Genomic DNA, 24,424 nt, shown 5'->3' with positions numbered 1-24,424 from the left:
TTCAGAACGTTACCTGTATTATAACTGTATTTATTTTTTTTTTTTTTTTAATAAATTGGTGAGCAAAATATTTACTTCTTTCAAAAACATAAGAAATCATGACATCTTACCGACCCCACATTTTTGGTAGAATATTTATGCATTTATTTATTGATGTATTATAAATAGGATAAAGAAATGTATTTATTTATTTAAACTCTTACCTGTGGTAAAAATCACTATCACGCAGTGCTATGACTATGATTATAGTTCCCTTCCAGGAACTTGAGCTGGGTCGAAAATGCTAGGGGAACGCCTTCAGCGTGACCGCGCTCAGAATACATGTGTAATCTGTCCAATGGAAGGGCGAGACGTCACGGGCGGGTGACCTAATCGGCCAGGAAGCATAAAAGCACCGGCGTCAGCTTTTTGTCATTCAGCAACCGCTACTCTGTGTGTGTGTCTGTCAATCTGTGTTGTGAGTCTTATTTAGTGTTTTTGTCCCTTACAACCACTTGAAATAAGCTCCACAATGTGTGCAAGAAGCACTTGGGCGAGAGCAGATCGCATTACAGGCTGTATGTTCCTCCCTGCAAACGTTACATCACTGCTGGGGATACACACAGTCCATGTGTGGTCTGCTTGAGAGCAGAGCCTGCAGAGTCAGTTCTTGAGGGAGCTAACTGCCCGCTTTGTGAGCATTTGTCACTGCGTATGCTTGCTCTCGGAAGGCTCTCTTTGAGGAGTGAGCTTTCACTAGTGTGCCTCTCGGTGCCAGTCCCGCTTCTGCCGAAGTAAAATAAAAAAAGGTGGAGCGGCGGTTGCGCTCGTGGGAATCGCACATGAATCAGGTGGAGGGAATGAAGACAGGCGAAGCCCTATCTTCTTCCTTTACCATCAGATCCAGCACCCGCTCCCTGGGATCGGAAGCCCGCCTCACGGTTCTTCCCCCCAGAGAGAGGGCTCGACGCTCCGCCTGTCTTCCTCTGAGGAGGTGGACGTGAAGGACATCGAGGAGCTTTGTAAAGCTGCAATGTTTGCACAACCATATTATGAATGACGACATCATTATATTCGCGACGTCAGCTCTAAGAAATGGGGCTGATTGTGCTTCTCCCCGCCGCATGATCTCGTGGTCCCGCCGCTGCTGAGGCACGACGGCGAGTGAGTGAGATCGCGGGGATCGCAACATGGATCTGGCGGACGGGTTGGAGACGGGTTCGCCCTATCTCCTCCTGCATTCCTCAGATCTAGTGCTCTCACTCGGGGCTGGAAACCTGCGGTGCGTTTCTTCCCCCACTGACTGAGAGCTCGCTGTTGCAGCGCGCGTTGTCGAGGCAACGCATGCATTACGTCATTCTCATTCATATCAGAGCGTTGCCCCAGGTGGAACAGACGCTCGCGAGCTATCTGTCCCCTGGCGCGACGTCGTCTCTTAATGCTCTGACCTCGTCCACCAAGACACTGCACACAACTTCAGTGATGGTGGGCAAGGGGTACGCGGCTGCAGGTCAGGCTGGTGTGTGCCTGCACACCATGGCGGTTTTACAGGCGTACCAAGCCGACGTACCTGCTTAAAGAGCTAGATGAGGGATAGAAGCTCAAATCTGCTATTTCTGAGCTCTGTAGAATCGCTGGCCTCTGTGGTTGAAAGCCCTATTTGACATGAAGGAGACGCCCCGCTTGCGCCTTCTGGCCTGTTCGGCGACGCCGTCAATACCGTCGTCGACAGGTACCAGGAGGCCCGTATACAAGCGGCAGCGTTCCAGCGGTTCCTCCCTTGCCGATCTCTAGCTCTGGGGACTGCTGGGCGGGAGCAGCCCTCGCCGTGTGCCAGCTCCTCATACAGAGAGGCACAAAACAGAGCATTGCTACTCGCGCACCCCTGTCGCGGGGCCGAGGTGGCAAACACCCTGGGTCAGGGACCTCTAGGACTAAGCCGGATCTGCAGACCGTACTTTAGTCTAAGAGGTCCTCTGCCAAGAAGCCTCTGGGTTAGAGCGGGTTACAACTCATTATAGGGTGTCCGTCTCCCCCCAGTGCCCTCGGGAGACCAGTCTGCCAACCCTGCCAGAGATCCAGGGCGCAGCTGGCTCCAGCGAGTGCTTCTCTGTTACTTCTGCCCTGAAGTGTAGCAGAGCTGAGAAGCTCGCCACCCCTGCGGGGTTCTCTAGAGCTCCTGGTTCGGCCGTGTCCTAACGGTCCTCCGCTTCAGGGCACTGAGCCAGCAGCTCTGAGTACATCAGAGGCCAGTCTCGAGAGACTGGTTCCCTTAGTAGACCATCTGGCAGCGTGGAAACTACTGCCAATGTGTCTCAGCGGGTTCTGCGTACTGTAGAGAAAGGCTATCGTATTCAGTTTGGCGCTCCGCCGCTGCCTTTCAACGGGGTGATTCCCACGTTGGTGGGCCCCAAGCAGGCTCTGGTCATGGAACAGGAAGTAGACACTCTCTTGAGGAAGGAGGCCATTGAGGTGGTCCCTCCTCACGAAAGAGAGTCCGGGTTCTACAGCCGTATCATTGTTCCAAAGAAGGATGGAGGGTTGCGTCCCATTTTAGATCTGCGTCAGTTGAACCGCTCAGTTATGCGATTGAAGTTCAGGATGCTCACTCTCAATCAGGTTGTGTCTCAGATCAAGTTCGAGGACTGGTTTGTCACGATAGATCTAAAAGATGCATACTTCCACGTCTCCATCCTTCCCTCTCACAGGAAGTTCCTGAGGTTTGCTTTTGGGGGCAAAGCATACCAATACCAGGTCCTTCCTTTCGGCCTTTCACTCTCACCCCGCACTTCTACGAAGTGTGTGGATGCTGCTCTGGCTCCCTTGCGACTCCAGGGCATCCGCATACTCAATTATATAGACGATTGGTTGATCCTAGCTCAATCAGAGCAAGTGGCCATTCGACATCGAGATGTCGTTCTCGCACACATGAAAGTGCTGGGGTTGAGACTGAACGCCAAGAAAAGTGTGCTGTCTCCAGTACAGAGAACCACTTATCTAGGCGTGGTGTGGGATCTAACCACGATGCAGGCACGCATGTCCCCTGCTCGGTTTGAGTCGATCCTCACGTCAGTCAAAAGAGTGAGAGAAGGCCAGTCACTCACTGTCAAGCAGTTTCAAAAACTGCTGGGTCTGATTGCAGCTGCGTCCAACTTGATATCTATTGGCCTGCTGTACATGAGACCCCTACAGTGGTGGCTCAGAACCAAGGGGTTCTCCCCGAGGGGAAACCCACTTCGCATCCAAGGTCATGCAGCGATGCCTACATGCCTTAGACATGTGGAGACGTTCTTGGTTCTCGTCTCAGGGCCCGGTGCCGCGTAATGCTAGCAAAGGACGCATCCCTCACCGGTTGGGGAGCGGTCATGAGTGGCCACCCTACCCGCAGTCTGTGGAGTGGTCGCCATCTCACATGGCACATCAACTGCCTGGAGATGCTGGCCGTGCTTCGAGCACTCAAACACTTTCTCCCAGACCTAAGAGATCCCCATGTGTTGGTGCGCACCGACAACACAGCGGTGGTCTCTTGTACAAGCTGGCGCACTAGATCCTTGTGTGGTCCCAGGGCAAACTTCGCTCGCTGAGAGCCGTCTACATTCCTGGGTATCTCAATATGGGAGCAGACATCCTGTTGCGACAGGGGCCGAGGCCCGGGGAATGGACCTCCTCGGGGTGAAGCAGATATGGAGAGTGTTTGGCCAGGCACAGGTGGACCTCTTTGCGACTCAGGGAACAGCGCAATGTCCTCTCTGGTTCTCTCTAGTTCCTCCAGCTCCTCTGGGACTGGATGATCGCTCTGCTCCCAGGATTTCTGGTGAGAGTGCGCCGGGACGAGGTCAGCCTACTTTTGGTAGCACCGTTCTGGCCGGGCCAAGTTTGGTTCTCGGACCTGATTTCTCTCCTCAACGGCTCTCTGTGGGAGATTCCCGTCAGGAGAGATCTCCTCTCACATGCTTTCACCCCTGCTCGGAGTTATGGAAGCTGTGGGTGTGGCCTCTGAGGAGGCACAGCTCATAGCTTCCGGTCTCTCAACGGAGGTTGCTGAGACCATCCTCCAATCCAGAGCTCCCTCTACGAGGAAACTGTATGCCCTGAAGTGGAAACTTTTCCCTTCATGGTGCGGAGACAGCCACCTTGACCCAGTTAACTGCCCGATTGGTACAGTGCTGGAGTTCCTGCAGGCCCGTTTCTCTGCAGGGGTAACCCACTCCACCCTGAAGGTTTATGTGATGGCTTTATCGGCCTACCGCGCCCTTCTCGGTGGCCTCTCAGTGGGTAGGCACCCCCTAGTACATGTTTCCTCCAGAGGCTGAGGCCTCTGGCCAGAGAGCTTATGCTATGTGGTGGATCAGGATGCTATTCCATAGCCTCGAGTCCTCTGCTCTCCCCCTTCTTGGGGATCAAGACTCAGGGCAGGTACTCGGAAGTCTGGTGGCGTGGGCATCTCGTTCCCCTAGCGTTTTTGACGCAGCTCGAGTTCTTGGAAGGGAACGTCTCAGGTTACGTATGTAACCCTGGTTCCCTGAAGGGAACGAGAAGCTGCGTCTCTAGGCCATACTTCCAGCATCCCTGCCGGTGGTTGTTTCATTTCTAGAAGCTGACGCCGATTCCACCACATGTGCTTTTATGCTTCCTGGTCGATTACGTCACCTGCCCGTGACGCCTCACCCTTCCATTGGACAGATCGCGATCACACTGAAGACGTTCCCCTAGCGTTTTCGACGCAGCGTCTTGTTCCCTTTAGGGAACCAGGGTTACATACGTAACATGAGACGTTTCTCTTTATTTAGCTGGCACATCCTACTCATGAGGGTCTCCGTATTTCTGCTAAGTGAAGCCAAAGTAGAATCAAAAACACACCAGGTTTCTGGGCAGCAGCTACGCCTAAACAGACTGTATCGTGAGCCACCCAAATGGGCGTGTGGGCGCAGTCATTTTCTTCATCAAAAGCATGTATCATGCTCACTCTAATAAGAACAGGTAATCATATCAAGAGCTCTTAATCAAAATCCACTGCACAACCTCTGTATCAAATACAGCCCACTGGCCCTGTGCACATGCACACAAATATGTCGTCTCTCAGCTTTTGTCTACCTCTGCCCTCAAAATGACTGTAATTGACGTGCTGTTTTTCACAACTCTTCATCTGTGCTCTAATGCACTTGCTCCTGAGAGGGGAAATTCGCAGGCAATCTTTTGCACGGATGCATATTCAACTCTAAGAGAGGGTTTGGACTTGGTACAGAGGACACAGGTAAAGACAGAAAGGGAAGAGCAGCAAATATTCTTGTTGGTCCACTGAAGCATGCATGCGGCACCCAAAATAACTCTTCAATGATTTTTTTTTTCTTCACAAATAAGGAAGAGACACTTCAGGAAGAACAAAGAACTCACGGATGCTGCTCAGGAGGATTCTAGAGGGAGCCGAAACCATCATTTATCCATACAGTCATGCTTCAATTATCATTAAAGCAGAATGTCGATAGTTTCATGGTGTCAAACTGAGATTCAAAAGTATTAGGAAAAAATAACTTTAAATTTAGCAGTGAATCTGCAGTGAATGGATGCCGTAAGAATGAGAGTTCAAACAGCTGATACAAACTTCATAATAATCAACAAGTAATCCACACAACTTCAGTTTATCAGTTAACGTCTTGTGAAAATGAAATGAGTGTTTGTTATAAACAAATACAACATTAAGGCGTTTTAACTTTAAACCATTGATTCTGGCCAAAATAAAGTTCATAATCCATAATAATGCTCCCTACAGTAAAAAAAAACAAAAAACAAAAAATAAAATGTACATTTACTGTTTTCGTTAAACCAAAAATCTAAATCTACAAACACGGTTATTTAAACTCGGTTTTGAGATGTTTTCATGGATGTAAATGCCGCTTGATCTGTGCATATTTCTCTCCTGATTCACATGAAACAACTTTTTTTTTTCTTTTCACTTTTTAGCTGGAAGCAGTGGTTTGGAATTAAAAATGTAATGATTTGTTTCTTAAAAATACAGCTTTTTGCTTCACAATATGTTAATTGACGGACTGGTCATGTGGGTTATTGTGATGTTTTTATCAGCTGTTTGAACTCTCTGACGGCACCCATTCACTGCAGAGGATTTATTGGTGAGCAAGTGATGTAATGCTAAATCTCCAAATTATTTCCAGATCTGTTTCAATAAAGAAACAAACTTATCTACATTATGAATAGCCTGAGGGCGAGTCATTTGTCAGTAAATTTTAATTTTTAGGTTATCTATTCCTTTAAGAATTTTTCATAGTAAACCAAAGCCCCAGGACAGGACACGTTGATGACTGTAACTATGAGCTGACTTGTATAGGCAACATCAATAAACATTGATCATCACTGAAATGTTCTCGGTGCTAAAACATGATAAATTATGTTATTAACCAGTTCAAGAGCAAGACAATGGGAATCCATGTGACTAATAGTTTAGCATGAGCAGATAAAAAATAATATATATTATAGATATATATTTGGTGTGAATTTTACATGACAGAGAGAAGCATGTGACATTATCTGTTTGACTGCTTCCAGCCAGATGTGTTTGTGTTTATTTGTGTGTGCGTGCAGTACAAAGGTGATAAGCTGTTCTCAGTGGATCATTTTTCAGGGAAACAACCTTTTGTGCCCTTACTGTTATCTCCACTGGCCTCCAGCTATGCGCACACCTCTCATACTCTCTCCTCCATCACTGTGATAGATGGATGTTCCATATTCATTCCACTCTGCATTGAGCAGTATCCCTTCATATAGAGTAGGTGTGGGCTAAGAAGTGGGAAACACAAGGGCACTACTTCCTGTGCGCATGTGAGAAGACCCAGCAGGATTCACTCTCAACCTTTCATGAGACCTAGATTTAGCTAAACTCTCATCGCACACACACACTTATTGCATTGGGAATATCTGAATATATTTTATTCTATCACCATATGGTGCTATTTGCCTATTTGCTATTTGTTTTGTGTCTGTGCCACAGTCAATGATTATTCTAGTTGTTCCACCTAATCTGAAACTAGAACACCTGACAATTTAAATAATGTAGAGTTGGAGAATTGTATAAGAACACAAAGTGATTACAAAAGTAACTCATTCAATGCTATGTGGAAAATTAAGATATTAAATATAGCTGCATCTCAATAAATTAGAATGTCGCGAAAAAGTTAATTTTTTTCTTGTAAGTTATTTCAAAAAGTGGAACTTTCATATATTTTAGATTCATTGCATGTAAAGTAAAACATTTCAAAAGTTTTTTTGTTTTAATTTTGATGATTAGAGCTTACAGCTGATGAAAGTTAAAAATCAGTATCTCAAAATATTAGAATATTTACATTTGAGTTTCAATTAATGACCATCCCTACAGTATAAATTCTGGGTATCTCTTGTTCTTTGAAACCACAATAATGGAGAAGACTGCTGACTTGGCAATGATCCAGAAGACGAACATTGACACCCTCAACAAAGAGGGTAAGTCACAGAGGGTCATTACTGAAAGGTGTGGCTGTTTACAGAGTGCTGTATCAAAGCATATTAAATGCAAAGTTGACTGGAAGGAAGAATTTGGGTAGGAAAAGGTCCACAAGCAACAGGGATGACTGCAAGCTTGAGAATACTGTCAAGCAAAGCTGATTCAAACACTTGTGAGAGCTTCACAAGGAGTGGATTGAAGCTGGAGTCAGTGTATCAAGAGTCACCACTCTCAGACGTCTTCAGGAAAAGGGCTACCAAGCCACTTCTGAACCAGAGACAACGTCAGAAGTGTCTTACCTGGGCTGTGGAGAAAAAGAACTGGACTGTTGCTCAGTGGTCCAAAGTCCTCTTTTCAGATGAAAGTAAATTTTGCATTTCATTTGGAAATCAAGGTCCCAGAGTCTGGAGGAAGAGTGGAGAGGCACAGAATCCATGTTGCTTGAAGTCCAGTGTGAAGTTTCCACAGTTAGTGATGATTTGGGCTGTCATGTCATCTGCTGGTATTGGTGCGCTGTGTTTTCTGAAGTCCACAGTCAACGCAGCCATCTACCAGGAAATTTTAGAGCACTTCATGCTTACTTCTGCTGACAAGCTTTATGGAGATTCTGATTTCATTTTCCAGCAGGACTTGGCACCTGCCCACACTGCCAAAGGTACCAAAAGCTGGTTCAATGACCATGGTGTTACTGCGCTTGATTTGCCAGCAAACTCGCCTGACCTGAACCCCATAGAGAATCTATGGGGTATTGTCAAGAGGAAGATGAGAGACACCAGACCCAACAATGCAGATGACCTGAAGGCTGCTATCAAAGCAACCTGGGATTCCAAACCACCTCAGCAGTGCCACAAACTGATCAACTCCATGCCATGCCGAATTTAGGCAGTAATTAAAGCAAAAGGAGCCCCTACCAAGTATTGAGTACATATACCGTAAATGAACATACTTTCCAGAAGGCCAACAATTCACTAAAAATTATGAAGTATTCTAATTTTTTGAGATAGTTAATTGGTGGGTTTTTGTTAAATGTGAGCCTAAATCATCACAATTAAAAGAACCATTATTATTTAATACACGAGTTTCACAATTTGAGTTGAATTACTGAAATAAATGAACTTTTCCACGACATTCTAATTTATTGAGATGCACCTGTAAATTAAAATGTACAGCATTTCAAATGTAAAAGCCATTGACAGGGTCATTGTAATATTTGCATACTTAATTGTGATCCATTGTTTTGTTGTGTTTTGATTTTTTTTCCATAAATAGTGCACCCTCAACAGAAAAGAAGACACTGAGTGTCATGAAAATGGCTCTGACATTTAATTTAAAACAGAACTAAATCCTAAAACCTGAGGCAAGCTTAGATTAAACTTTTGAAGCTGATAATTATTTCTGGAAATGGAAATCTACTTAGCTATAATGTCTATACGTTTCAATACTTTTACTAAATCATATACTTGTTAGATCCTTCATGAATCTATTTTGAAATATTTTTATATTAAAATATAATAGAAACGTTTGGAAGTTGAGTCTAAATCATACGGGGCGAAGCATAATCTATGAAGGAAAGTTATGGAAATTAAGAGAGCTCAGAAAGTACATTTTAGATTTTGAGAGTAGGAGCCTTTGGAAATAAACAGAGACAGAATGCGCTGTATGAAAAACAAAACCACAAAGCACTTTCTCTAGTCTGGGGTGAGAAAATTGATCTTAAATATCTGGGACACAGGACAAATTAACTTCTGCCCTTTCTGAATTGTTCAGTGAGGCTGCAAATGCAGATTCTGCAGGGTGTTCAATTATACTCTCAAATCAGGAAATGACTTAATCAAAATCTTTCTCCTAGTTATGCATGAGGTCAGCATGTGGCTCTCTCTCTCTCACACTCTCTCTCTCTGAGCGGAAGTTGAGTGAGTGGATGTGAGTTTGGGAGCGTGGTTTGGTGTGAGATTTTTTCTCTCTTTTCTTAATGTTTTTTTTGTTTAGTTTAAGATATTTGGTTATTTTTAGTGGTATCGTTTAAGTGGTTTAGTTTTTTTTGGTGGCGGTGACAACCGGGAGTCATGCCGGTTCGCGGAGCTGGAGGCATGGGGCTGGAAACACTCACACGCCGACATGCTTTTAAACTTTGTCCGACTATAGATTGTTCTGTGGAAGATTGCGCTTTGGCGGTTGGAGAGATTCACGATAGCATTAAATCCGCATCTAGAATGAACAATGGAGTTGTGATTTTTGTGGAGCGTTGATAAAGTTGCAACAATTGTTGAACAAGGTGTAATAATTAAAGACATCTTTGTTCAAGCGATACCGCTCGTTAATCCAGCAAAAAAGATTGTTTTGTCCCAAGTCCCTCCGTTTATTAGTAACGAAATGTTAGAGAGGGAACTTGCGAGACATGGGCAGATAATGTCCCCGATTAGATCGTTTTCTCTCGGCTGTAAATCTCTGCGATTGAGACATGTTGTTTCATTTAGAAGGCACATTTTTATGATTCTGAAGAACAACAGTGAAGGTTTGAACTTAGTGCTCAAATTTAGAGTGGGTGATTATGGCTATAATGCTTATGTATCCTCAGAAAAAATGAAGTGTTTTGGATGTGGAATGGAGGGTCACCTCATACGTTCCTGCCCAGAAAAAAAAAAAAAATCACTGCTGAGACTAATAATAAAAATACAGAACAAGGTGAGTCAAGTAAATCTCAGAGACAAAAGCAAAATGAATTAGATGAATCTCAGAGATTAGAACAGGGTGAATCAAATGAAACTCAAGGACAAAAATTTTAAGAATCAAATACATCTCAAGGACAAACAAAGAACGAGCAAAATGATCTTCAGGGACAAAAACAGAATGAGTTAAACGAATCTCGAGTTTTGGAACAGAGTGAATCAAATGAAATTCAGGGACAAAAATTGTTCGAATCGGATAAATCTCAAAGACAAAAACAGAATGAACAAAATGATCTGCAGGGGCAAAAACTGAGTTAATTAAATCTCATGAACCAAATAAAAATTAATCAAATGAATTTCAGGAAAAAGAACAGAATGAATTCAATGAATCTCAGGGACAAAAACAGAATGATTCAGATTTAACAAAAATTAAACAAATACACAAAGCTCAGAGGTTAGACTTAGTCATTCAAGAGGATTCTGTTGAAAATAGTCCACAGTGTAATATTGATACTGAAAAAGAGGCCAGTACTACCACTCAGAAGGAAGTGGAGGAGGCAGGATGTTCTTTGGATGGAGAAAGTGAGATGATTGTAGATGACAACACTATCAAAGATAATGAGAGGAAAGAAAAATTAGAGATTGTGGTCAATCTTCTGTCAAAATAAAAAAAGTTTCCTCTTCGTGATTGTTCTCAGACTTTTGACAGTGATGTTGAAGTGGACTCTGATGCATATTCTTTAGCTTCCTTGCAGTCTTTGTCCCTCCAAAAAAGTGGCTACTCTATGTTGAGTATTAATAATTTTCTTAAGAATACTAAAGGAGCTAGAAATCTGAAAATTGAGAGTGTGTTTCCTGATTTACAACTTTTCATTGATTCCGTTAAGAATTTTCAAAAATGTTCTGAAAGTGAAGGAGATAAAGTTTTCACTGATCAAGAGATTTATCGTTTAAAGAAACTTGTTTTGAAAGCTAAAAGACAATTAGAAGATGGCGAATATGTCTAGTACTTTAAATTTGTTTTTGTTTTGTTTTTCTCTTTTTCTTTTGTATTATGAGTGAGTTCAAAATAGGTAGTCTGAATTTAAATGGAGCTAGAGATGAAAAAAAAGGCTTCTTTTTTCAGACTGTGCTCCCTTAAAAAATTGGACGTTATTTTTGTACAAGAGACTCATAGTACTGCTGATAATGAAGCTGATTGGAAGAGAGAATGGAAGGGTGATTTTTTTTTTTTAAGTCATAAAACAAGTAACAGTTGTGGAGTGGGTATTCTTTTCTCCAAAAGTTTTAATCCTCAGTCTGTTGAGTGTGTAGAGGTTATTAAAGGTCGATTGTTAAAAATTAGAGCAATATATGAAAATTTACAATTTGTATTTATTACTGTATATGCTCCAGCTGTTGGTATAGAGAGATTGACTTTTTTGGATACTGTAAGTGATGTTATTAGAGATTATAATGATCAAGATTTTTTATTTATAGGTGGGGACTGGAATTGCACAGAAAATAGACTTGATAGAAATCATGTGGAGCCTCATTCTGCCTCTCGCACTCGTTTGATTCAATTGTTAGAGACTCATGAATTATATGATGTATGGAGAGGGTTAAATGGTAATAAAAGTCAGTATACTTGGACACACTATAAAGACAATTTATTGTCTATGGCAAGACTTGATCGTTTTTATTGTTTTAAATATAATTTTAACGTTGTTAAAAACTGCTTTATTAGCCCTGTTGTGTTTTCTGATCATTCACTTGTTGTAATTTGTGTTTTCCTAAAACGTGTAAAGCCTAGTAGTGCCTATTGGCATTTTAATACAGCTTTACTAGAGGATAAAAAGATATCTTTGTATCCTTTTGGAAAAATTATCAAAATACTAAAAATGATTTTAAGTCCTTACAACAGTGGTGGGACTTTGGAAAAGGCCAAATAAAGCAGCTGTGTCAACAATATAATTGTAATGTTACCAAAGTCTTGATGAAATAAGTGAAAACTCTGGAGTCTGAAGTGAAAGAATGACCCAGGTTACGTATGTAACCCAGGTTCCCTGAAGGGAACGAGAGCTGCGTCGGAAGACGCTATGTGGAACGCCTAGGATCTCTAGCTTGTTGATATGCCACGTCAGATGGCAACCACTCCACAGACCGCGGGCAGGGTGGCCACTCATGACCGCACCCCAACCAGTGAGGGAAGCGTCCATCGCTAGCGAGACGCGGCGACAAGGAGCTCCCAGCACCGGGCCCTGGGACAAGAACCGAGGGTCCCTCCACATGTCTAAGGCACGGACACAACGGCGTGACACTTTGACAGCGCGGAGCGAGTCTCCCCTCAGGGAGACCCCCTTGGTCTTGAGCCACCACTGTAGGGGCCTCATGTACAGCAGGCCAGAAGGAATCACGCTGGACGCAGCTGCCATGAGCCCAAGCAGTCTCTGAAACTGCTTGACAGTGAATGGCTGGCCTTCTCGCACTCTCTTGACTGCCGTGCGGATCGACTCGGTCTGAGCAGGGGTCAAACGAGCCTGCATCGTGGTCAAATCCCACACTACGCCTAGATAAGTGATTCTCTGAACTGGAGAAAGCACACTCTTCTTGGCGTTTAGTCTTAACCCCAAATCTTTCATGTGGGCGAGAACGACATCTCGATGCCGAACCGCCAACTGCTCTGATTGAGCGAGAATCAACCAATCGTCGATATAATTGAGTATGCGGATGCCCTGCAGTCGCAACGAGACCAGTGCCGCATCCACACACTTGGTGAAAGTGCGGGGTGAGAGTGCTAGGCCGAAAGGAAGAACCCGATACTGATACGCTTTGCCCCCAAAAGCGAACCTCAGGAATATGGATATATGGAAATAGGCATCTTTGAGATCTATCGTGACAAACCAGTCCTCGGACCTGATTTGAGTCACAATCTGCCTGATAGTGAGCATCTTGAACTTCAGCTTTCTGACTTTCAGGACGCGCAAATCCAATATGGGCCTCAGCCCCTCATCCTTCTTTGGAACAATGAAGTACCGGCTGTAGAAGCCGGTGTGGACTTCGTGAGGCGGAACCAACTCGATGGCTTCCTTCCTCAGCAAAGTACCGACCTCTTGTTCCATGACCAGAGCCTGCTCGGGGCGGACCGTGGTCACGGAAACCCCGTTGAACGGCGGAGGTGGCCCATCGAACTGGATGGCGTAACCAATCTCTACCGTCCGCAGGACCCAAAGAGACACGTGTGGCAGGTGCTGCCAGGCTGCCAAGTGATCTACTAAGGGAATCAGTCTCTCGAGACTGACCTCTGGTGTTAGAGAAGCGGCCAGACCGCTGTCTCGACGCGGCGTACCAGGACGAGACGCGTAATCTGGCGGCTGAGGCGAGTTTCTCAGGCCCGCTAACGTCACAGGCAGAGTAACCCGAGAGCAACACTCGCTGGGACCTGCTGTGCCCTGGAGCTGCAGGGTTGACAGACAAATCCCCGGAGGACACAGAGGGGAGACGGTCACCGTGTGCCGCGGTGCAAGCCGCTCCACCCCAGTAGGGGTCGCCCTCCGTAGTCCTGGGGCTCGCCCGTCAGGACTTCTTCGTCGAGGACCTCTTGGCCGCCAAGACATCCCTCTGGTCTGCCTTCGGCTTCGAGGCCCCCGATGCAGAGCACCGCTGCCCTCGGCTCCGCCGCGGGGGAGCACGAGAGGCGACGCTCTGTTTCTGCGCAGCCCTCTGTGAGGAGCTGGTATGCGGAGGGGACTGCTCCCGCCCAGCAGCCCCAAAAGTTAGAGAGCGGCGGGGGAGAAACCGCTGAAACGCCTCCGCCTGCTTGCGAGCCTCCTGAAATCTGTTGACGACCGAACTCACAGAGTCGCCAAACAGACCAGAAGGCTGAAGCGGGGCGTCCATGAGGCAGACCCTGTCTTTCTCCTTTATATCTGACAGGGTTAGCCACAAATGCCTCTCCGTCGCCACCATAGCTGCCATGGAGCGGCCGATGGCACGGGCCGACTCCTTGGTGGCGCGGAGGGCAAGATCAGCGGTTCTCCTAAGCTCTGAAATATCTTCTGGCCTAATATCACCGCCCTCATCTAACTCTTTCTCAGCAGTTCGGCCTGGTACGCCTGTAACACTGCCATAGTGTGCAGACACGCACCGGCCTGACCTGCTGCCGCATACCCCTTCCCACTAGGGATGATGTGGTGCGCAGAGGCTTAGTGGGCAGGGTAGGAGCCTTCAGAGCTGACGCCCCCGCGGGTGACAGATAGCTCGCGAGTGTCTGTTCGACCCGGGGCATCGCTCTGTACCTCTGTACCGTAGTAATGAGACGCGGGGACGAACGGACGAGACGAGAATGGTTTAGCCCACGATCTCGACACCTCGGTGTGGAGGTTTGGCCACTGCCCGTGTAACCACCTCTAAAAGCTCCTCATACTGGGGCGGAGGCGGCGAACCCTCGTCAACGCTCGCCGTCCCAACCTCCTCGGAGGAAGAGAGACGAAGCGTCGAGTCCTCATCTCAGGAGGAAGGAACTGCTTCCCTGAGAGACGGGACACCAGATCTGGCGGATACGGGAGGAGATAGGGACATGCCCGTCTTACTCTCGCCAGCCAGATCAGCCTGTGAGCCCCACGAGTGCAGCCGCCGCTCTGCCTTGGCAGAAGCGGGACCAGCACCGCCGGGGTGCTCACAAAGGCTCTCTTCTCGAAGAGAGCCCTCCGGGTGCGGAGTGTGCGCAGCGAGAGCCGCTCACAATGCGGGCAGTCGGCTCCCTCAAGAGCCGCTGCCGCATGCTCCGCACCCAGGCAGACCACGCACAGACTGTGTGTGTCCTCCCCAGTAATGTAGCACGGGCAAGGACTAGCACACAATCTGAAGCGCGATCTGGAATCGCCCCCTGTCTTGGTCTTACTCTTTGGCATGTCTTAGCTTCAAAAAGGACAGACAACACTAAATAAGACTCACAAACAGAGAATCGGACTGACAACACACAGAGCGCTTGCTGAATGACAGAAAGCTGACACGGGCTCCGCCGCACGTGCTTATATACTTCCTGGTCGTGACGTCACCCCGCCCGTGACGCGTCGCCCTTCTATTGGACTGATGACATAGGATGTTCAGAGCGGAATGACACTGAAGGCGTTCCCATAGCGTCTTCCGACGCAGCTCGACGTTCCTGGAAGGGAACTCCAGGTTTTAGCTGAGGCTACAAAGGATCAACTTTTTTGAAGCTTTTGATTTTAAGAAGTCTATGTTAACAAATCTTCTAGGGGTATCAGCACAAGGGGCTCTGGTTAGGTCCCGTTTTGGAGCGTAAAAATGGTCATAAAAGATTAATTCATAGTTTAAAGTCAGATTCTGGGCATGTGTTGTCTGATCATGCTGATATTCATAAGCATGCTGTCAGTGTTTATAGTAATTTGTATAAATGTGAGCACCAGGATGAACAAGTGATAGCTCAGAGTTTTTATACTGGTCTTCCCCAGGTTAAAGAAGAGAGTAATGCAATGTTGGAAGCAGATATTTCCCTGGGTGAACTTTATGCAGCTTTGCAAAGTATGCAGAATAGAAAAACTACCTGTTGATTTTTATAAGTTTTTTTTGTTTGGTTTGTAATTGGAGAGGATCTTTTAGCAGTGCTGAATGATAGTCTAGCTAATGAACGTTTGCCTTTAAATTGCAGAAGGGCAGTGCTTACACTGCTGCCAAAAAAAGGTGATTTGCAGCTTATAAAAAAACTGGAGACCTGTGTCTCTGCTTTGTACAGATTATACATTACTCTCCAAAGTGTTGGCAAGTAGACTTAGTAAAGTGATGGAGCAAGTTGTTCATCCTGATCAGACTTATTGCATTCCTGGAAGGTTGATTTCTGATAATATTGTACTTATTCGGGACTTGTTAGAAATCTCTAAGCTTTTTGATCTTAAAATGGGAATTGTTTCTATTGATCAAGAAAAAGCGTTCGACCAGGTTGAACACACACATTTGTGGGAAACGTTGATTGCTTTTGGATAAAATCAAGACTTTGTATTTTAATGTTCAGAGTGTTTTGAAGATCAATGGTGTTTTGAGCGCTCCCTTTCATGTCCAGCGAGGAATTAGACAGGGTTGTCCCGTCGGGGATGTTATATTCTTTGGCTTTCGAAACTTTGTTACATAAACTTAGATCTGTTTTACAAGGTGTGATTTTACCAGGGTGCAATATACCCTTAAAGTTATCTCCATATGCAGATTAATTTAGTCATTATGGTTGATACCCAACAAGATATTGACATGTTAACAAACAATTGTAGTTCAATATGGCAAAATTTCTTCAGCCAAAGTAAACTGGAGCAAAAGCGAAGCTCTTAGTATAGGAGGAGTGATGGAAAAAAGTTTAAATTGTCTGCAGGTTTGAATTGGAAGACAGATGGAGGTTTAAAATATGGGTGTTTTTAGGTGAAGAACCTTTTGTCCTTAAAAACTGGGATAATGTTCTTGAAAGGATTAAGGGTCGTATTGCCAGATTGAAGTGGATTTTACCAAAAATGTCTTATAGAGGTCGAGTTCTTATTATTAACAATTTGATTTCATCTACTTTATGGCATTGCTTATCATGTGTCGACCCGCCTTCAGACTTGCTGTCAAAAATTCAAGCACTTCTTGTCTGCATTGGACACCTCAAAGTGTATTATTTTTACCGAAAGATGAAGGAGGACAAGGTTTAATTCATCTGAGCAGCAGAGGGGCGACTTTTCGTTTCCAGTTTGTGCAGAGGTTTCTATGTGGTCCTACAGATCTGGTGTGGAGACCGCTGGCAAGCACTATTTTGAACAAGCTGGGTGGACTTGGCCTAGACAGAACCTTGTTTCTGATGGATTTAAGGCAACTCAACACTTCAGGACTACCGAGTTTCTATCGCAGACTGTTTAAAGTCTGCAATCTGTTTAAAAAGGAAAGGACAGAACATCATAGTTCATTGTATTGGCTTCTTCAAGAACCAGTTGGGGGACTCGTCTGAGTGCAACCGGTCAAACAGGTCCCAGTCTACTCAGACAGTTTTGTATGTCTAATGTAGTGACTTTGGGACATGTGATTCAGTTTGCAGGTGCAAACATGGACAATGCTCTTTTCCTTGCTTCTCATTTAAAGATGCACTCTGTTCGTATAATTGCTTCTCTGCTCAAAAAATGGAAGGAAGCTTTAACAGATTCTGAATGTACATTGTTGAATCGTTATTGTAGTGGTTCTGTTCAACCTAGTGTTGATGATATTTTTCCTTTGGTGAGGATTTTCCCAGATTTTAAGGACTGTACAGGTTTATTTCTAAAAATTGATAATTCAAATGTGTTTGTGCATGATGCTGATAAGAAACTGTTATATAGATTGGTGGTTAAAATTTTGAGGAAAGATAAATTAAATGGAAAAATTGACACTCCATGGAGAGCTCGCTTAGGTTTGATTGATGGTGTTGGACATGAATGGAGAGCGCTGTACAAACCTCCATTGTTGAAGAAAGTTGCTGATTTGCAGTGGAGGTTTTTACATTCAGCTGTTGCTGTTAATGCTTTCATTTCTGTGTTAAACTCTGATATTAATCATGATTGCCCTTTTTGTACTCTTCGTGAGACAGTCTTTCACTGTTTTATGGACTGTTGTCGTCTCTTACCACTGTTTTCAATGTTGGAGGATGCTTTTAAATTGTTTGGAGTGTCTTTTTCCAAACAGTTGTTTATTTTAGGTTATAGGTATTCCCAAAAAAGGAGAGAGCAATGTCAACTTTTCAATTTTATTTTGGGAAGAGCAAAGATGGCTGTGTATATGAGTAGACGAAATAAGGTGGAAGGATCCACATATGATAATCCTGTTTTTGTTTTTGTCAAAATGTTGAAAGCTCGTTTAAAAATAGATTTTAATTATTACAGGTTGATGAATGATTTAGAAAAGTTTTCCAATATATGGTGTTATAAAGAGGTGCTCTGCTCTGTTGTAGAGAATAATTTGATTTTCAAGAATATGTTGATTTAATGTGATTTTGATTGTTCGTTTTTTTAATATAGTTGTTTTAATAAAGTATTTGTTAAATCTCCCTCTCTCTGAAAAACGCAAACTCAAACACTAGAACGTAATCCCATGTATTGCCTGAGAGCAGTGACAGAGGGTAAAAAAAAAAAGCTGAGATGAGCCGAGGGAGAGAGGGGTTTACAGGCCAGAGATGGCTGTCAGACGATATGTGTGATACAGTGTGAGACGGGTCCTTATCCCCGCAGTGCAAGTACCAGGCCTGTCGCACAATGACTCACTAAGGAATGCAATGCATGTGTGAGTGATTCAAGCACTTACATGATAGTTTTAGTCAAAAAATGCTGAAATCATAATACATTTTTTATCTGTCTATTATTATAAAGCATCATGAAGTTAAATGTTTTCTTGGTTCAGGATGTTACACACAAATATTTGTACATGACACCATGACATGACTTTCTTAAATACTAGATTCTGAATTCCCAGTCATGTGTATATATATAAGTATAATTTCTGTAAATTTGAGAATTGTCTATAGCAATATCGCTTTTATGTCTGTTAGAGGAACAGAAATAGAATGTTTGAATGATGGACAGACGGATGGATGGAAGTTACATGAATACCAAAACAATTTTTTACCAAACAGTTGCCATGTTTCATGATAACCATGATACATATTTTTTCCAGGACTCTTTAGTGAATAGACAATTTGAAAAGAACAGCATTTATTGAGATATGAATATTCTGTAACAATGTACAAATCTTTACTGTCACTTATGATCAATTTAATGTCGCTGCTGTGTAAAAGATATTTATATATATATTAAGTATTATATTAATGTAAAAGTGATTAACTTCTTTTTTTAAATTATGAATGAGTAAATAAAACAATCTTACGGATCCCGAACCTTTGAACAGCAGTGTATCTTATTTTAATTACATTTAACTTAAAATTAGAACTCTTTGTCACTGAGGCAAGACCAAAATAATAATAATAATAATAATTAAAAAAATATTTTCTGAAAATATATACCTTGCTACTCAAGTAAATTTATGTTGTTTTAAGGATGGAGGAGAAGACAAAAAAGATTTTCTTTTTTTTCCCCCCCAGAGTAAAAAGGCTCCATGCACACTACAGAATGTTTTGGTACTGCTAAATATGCTCCGTTTAGTTGATTGCTTTTTCAAAATACTTAGAAACCCAGCCTGGAGTGAATTGCTTATTGCACGTGTTTATTTGCTGTTGTCAACACCAGAAGTCACTGTACGTTTAAGGTTGCGTGCACAGTATGAGCAGCTCCAGTGAGTGCATTGGTAGGTTCTGGCAGTGCTTTGCACCCTCCTTTGAGTCTTCTTCTGTAAATGCACACGCACTTGTACACCCCACACATATAGAAACTTTAGCTGTGGGGATTTTGAGACAAGGCAACTACTCTAATCGTTGAAGATAACGCACAGGTTCTCTCTGGAAAGTGAAACTCAAATTTAAAGCTTGGTTCTTCATGAAATAACTACATGTACTTTGAAGCTGAAGAACACACAAAGAAGGTTATTGAGTTAGGGAAATGTAGAATATGTACAAATACTTCAGCCAATCAATTCTCTCCAAGAGAAAAGGAGTGCAGGTAAGAAGATATTCAAATTTGTTTAGGTCTATGCCATAATGACACCATTATGCACCTTTATTGACTGCTATTCAAGTATCTGTGCACTATGTACAATGCAACTTCTATTAAAATTAATGTGAATGTGCTTTCCAAGCATGAGAGACCTTTTTGGTGCAGACAAATCCATAATGTGCCCTATTAGGTTTAGTTTATTCGGCTTGGACACCAACCCAAGGACAGACATTTTGCTCATTTTACAAGAGAAAGCGCAAAAAACAAGGCTTGAGTATGTTAATGGGTATTTAACACATAATGTTTGACATTTCCAGTCTTTCTCAGCACTTAACTTGTCGCTAAATGTTATGAAATTTGCTCTCATTACACTGATGTAATCTCACAATCCATACTGAAATGTACTAAAAGACCCCCACCTCCCCCAGCCCACCAATTACAACGCAATCAAGACACTGACGCACAACGTGGCCTTTCTAAGTAATCACAGAATGCTTGATTACTTCTGTGAGCGAAAGGACCTTTATTCCTTAGTCAATTTGCTTTTCACATTTTGTCTCGGTAACATGCAATATGGTTACAGACAATAATACTGGTTTACGCGAAATTGCACTTGGAGAAGTCTAAGAGGGTTGCAATTGTGAGAATGAGACAAAAGTGCAGTAATTGGACTTATATGTAAATCCCAGACTCACAATGCCAAAGATCCCTGAAAAAGGGATCTTACACACACACACACACACACTCACTGCATGGCATAGAACAGGCAGACAATCAGGCCTTGTTTTGTAGCTGTATGTGTGTGTGTGGGGTGTCATGCTGTCTGTTCCACTTCTCTCTCTGAACGAGGCACGACACCTGAGCTCATTTCTTCCTTCTGTTTGGATCATTGCAGCGTGGATGGAGAGCACGCCCCGGGTTTGGCCACTCATGACGGCTGTGCGGTTTCAGTGTCCCTTCATTAGTCTCTCCACACAGACAAACCCACCCTGCAAACCTCCCTAATGAACACAGCAGAGGCTGAAACCTCATCCAGACGCGGACTAACCACATGCACTGGGCTCTGCTCAGACGGTCGTCTCATGACAAGAGCTTTTTCCTGTGTGCTGTGAGGGAGGAGGGAGACAAGTGTGCAGTTAACCATTACTGAAAAAGAAAAAAAAAAGAAAAATATCACATTGTGAGGACCATGACAGGAGCAGATATGGTCAGGCTGTGCTGTGACAGCGCCTGCAGGTAGGCAGGAATGATTGAAGGAAGGAAGGAAAATGAAAAGAAAGTGAGAATGGTATGGTAGAAAAAAAGAAACCGTGATGGCAGTAAGATGGCGGCAAAGAAAGAAAGAAAGAAAGAAAGAAAGAAAGAAAGAAAGAAAGAAAGAAAGAAAGAAAGAGGGAAGGGGAAAGGAAGGAAAGAAGACAACAACCAACCAAAAAAGATGAAAAGAAAACAGGAGAGAGCGTTGCTTAGCTGCAAGAGACTGAAGATGGACGGCAGGAGGAAGGAGAACGACAGCGGTAAACAGTGACAGAGAAAGAGCGAGTGATAGAGGAAGAGAGAGAACAGCAGAGAAATGCATATGCTTCTGGAGGGGAGTTAAACGGTTTGGCAGGGGAGAGGTGGGGAAAGATTAGCTCGACTGACAACTCCATTAGAGACTTAACCCCGGCTTTGATCATCGGCTGAGCCCCTCTTCAGCCGACCTGATGCAGGAGCCCAACCACAGCAAATCTGACAGCCTCCTGAACGCAGGTCTGCCTGTGATCAAAGCCCTGTCTCTTACAGCTCAAGCTACCTCGCTCTCTCGCTGTTGTCCTGTGGGAGCGGCTGCAGACGAGTGCTCAGACTGAGAGAGAGATCTCAGAATGCGTGATTTACCGAGGTCATGCTGTGTAAAAAAAAGATACTATTTGCTTTTGCATGTTTTGATTGTGAGAGGTTCTGTGCGAGGAAGACGTTGTTTTCCTTTCTTAAGGTGTTCTCTTACATTTGTCACAGCCCTTTCTCCTGCACGGCTCTGATAAAAACATAAACTCTACTTAACAAAAACACAGCCGACAAAAGGCACATGCTGTTAGACTGACATTTCAGCTGCTCACTTTCGTACCAGCATGTTCCTGTAAAACATTGTATTCATGCAAATGAATTCATGTGAACTGAATATGTCGCTTAAATTCACTCTTATGACACGGCCCGTGATGCATGCCATTATCTGTATTACACAACAACTGCAGGAAGGCACAGTGTGCAACAGTTTGTCTTGCTTTCAAGTAGCTACAATGCTTAGGGTTTCTTGGATGGATCTATCTATCTATCTATCTATCTATAGACATTTCTTTTCACATCAGCAGCCAATGAGCTCGCTACTTAAGATTGAAATACTTGGCTAGTGCTTGCTGTAGCAGCACGCTTCAGAAAGCCTCCACCTTCCCCAGCTCCACCTGTATAGATCTGCTATGGGGTAATTTCATGTATGTTATATATATTGTGACGAGTCGGCTGCCTCCCCCCTGTCCATCATCACCACCCCGTCCCTTATTCGCCGCCCTTCACCAGGCTCCCGACGGGAGTGGGTGTGTGAGAGAGAGGAGGGGCGCTGAAACAGCCAGGGCTGGCGGCGTGTGATGAGGCGCACCTGACGTGAATGGAGCCTCATCACCGCCGCCGTTTAAACTCCGAGCGCGCCTCTCCTCGGGAGACCGGTCTCTTCCCCGTGCATGCACGCTGGTGTCCTCGTGGGTCCAGGAAAGGGAGCGTAGAGGGAACTACCTGCCGCCGTCAGAGACGCGAGCGGCCGGACCCGCAGTCCGGCCGACACTGCACCCGCGATACGGCCGTCGGGCAAGGACGCCGGGCCGTGGAATCCCGTCGAGCACCCGGGGATGAAGGAGTTGGACGAAGCCGCCACAGAAGCCGCCGTCACCCGCGCCCCGGGACCTCCAGACGGGAGCGCGTGCGGCCGCCGGACTCCGCCCCTTACCTGGACCCTTCCCCCCTGAACACTGCCCTCCTTCACGAGCCCCGCAGCACAACGAGGACACCAGATCCCTGTTTATTTTGGACACTTTTCCCCCTTTGGACACTTTATTTTAAATATTGTTTAATAAAAACCTCTCCGAGGCTTGACGCCACGCCCACTGTGTCTGTCGTTGGCTCCTCCCGCCACAGTGGTGGAGAATGCGGGCAGGCGGAGCCTAGACAGCACAGTTGGGCAACATCTGATGACGTCATCCCCTCTCGCTCGCAAGAAGCCGTTGAGCCCGTACGGGGACGGAGGAAGGACGGGGACAGCCTCCCAGCCACCAATGGGGTAAGTGACATTCTGTCTATTTGTCATCATTACCCCGTGGTTGGTTGAGGCTGTCAACTAAAACCCGCTTTCTCTGTCCCGGCTCCGGCGCGGTGCGAGAGGGAGCGTTGCCCGGAGAGGAATCCCTGCCCCGCCCACTCCGACCGCTGGAGCCTGGTTGAGGAAGGTAGCACTCCTGCGTGGGCGGCGACCCTCGGACGGGGATGTCGCTTGGGGGGGGGAATGTGACGAGTCGGCTGCCTCCCCCCTGTCCATCATCACCACCCCGTCCCTTATTCGCCGCCCTTCACCAGGCTCCCGACGGGAGTGGGTGTGTGAGAGAGAGGAGGGGCGCTGAAACAGCCAGGGCTGGCGGCGTGTGATGAGGCGCACCTGACGTGAATGGAGCCTCATCACCGCCGCCGTTTAAACTCCGAGCGCGCCTCTCCTCGGGAGACCGGTCTCTTCCCCGTGCATGCACGCTGGTGTCCTCGTGGGTCCAGGAAAGGGAGCGTAGAGGGAACTACCTGCCGCCGTCAGAGACGCGAGCGGCCGGACCCGCAGTCCGGCCGACACTGCACCCGCGATACGGCCGTCGGGCAAGGACGCCGGGCCGTGGAATCCCGTCGAGCACCCGGGGATGAAGGAGTTGGACGAAGCCGCCACAGAAGCCGCCGTCACCCGCGCCCCGGGACCTCCAGACGGGAGCGCGTGCGGCCGCCGGACTCCGCCCCTTACCTGGACCCTTCCCCCCTGAACACTGCCCTCCTTCACGAGCCCCGCAGCACAACGAGGACACCAGATCCCTGTTTATTTTGGACACTTTTCCCCCTTTGGACACTTTATTTTAAATATTGTTTAATAAAAACCTCTCCGAGGCTTGACGCCACGCCCACTGTGTCTGTCGTTGGCTCCTCCCGCCACAATATATTCCACCAAGACCAAACACATTAGCATTGCCATGTCTATTACCAACTCTCCGAGAGATATCATGACTGAAATATGTTTAGTTATAATGGAAATCATTCTTTTGTGTTCCACAGAAGAATGAGGAAAGCATTTGAAATGACATGAGTACCGAAAAATGATTTAGCATCCTTGCTAATCACAGTAGTTAGGGAAAGTGTGAGTAAAAGTAAACACCTTCTCCTTATGCTTAGTTCTCCTTCCTTGCTTGTTACGTTTAGTTTTACCGTTATGGCTGAAGTGCGTCAATGAAAGGTCAACCCAGATTATGTTTGTACAGAGTGAACTAAAAATAAAAAGAAAGCCAATATGTACTTGGTTATGCTGCTCTGATATTAATCACTACATGTAAGTCAGTTGAGGTCCTGTGCATATATTAAAAAGTGGCATTCACTAACACTTTAAGGCTTGAGGTTTTAATCTGCCCACAACAGAA

General features: G+C 45.2%; 1 protein-coding gene across 1 annotated transcript in view; it reads right to left on the bottom strand.

The window, feature by feature from the left end:
• The window catches only part of tsnare1 (T-SNARE Domain Containing 1), a 142,061-nt gene that overhangs the window by 92,261 nt on the left and 25,376 nt on the right, over window positions 1–24,424 (bottom strand). The window lies entirely within an intron of this gene.

The sequence above is a fragment of the Barbus barbus genome, assembly GCF_936440315.1.
Source record: "Barbus barbus genome assembly, chromosome: 21".
Classification (NCBI taxonomy): domain Eukaryota; kingdom Metazoa; phylum Chordata; class Actinopteri; order Cypriniformes; family Cyprinidae; genus Barbus; species Barbus barbus.
The sequence above is the reverse complement of the archived record's forward strand: the minus strand, read 5'-3'. Positions and strand labels throughout refer to the sequence as shown.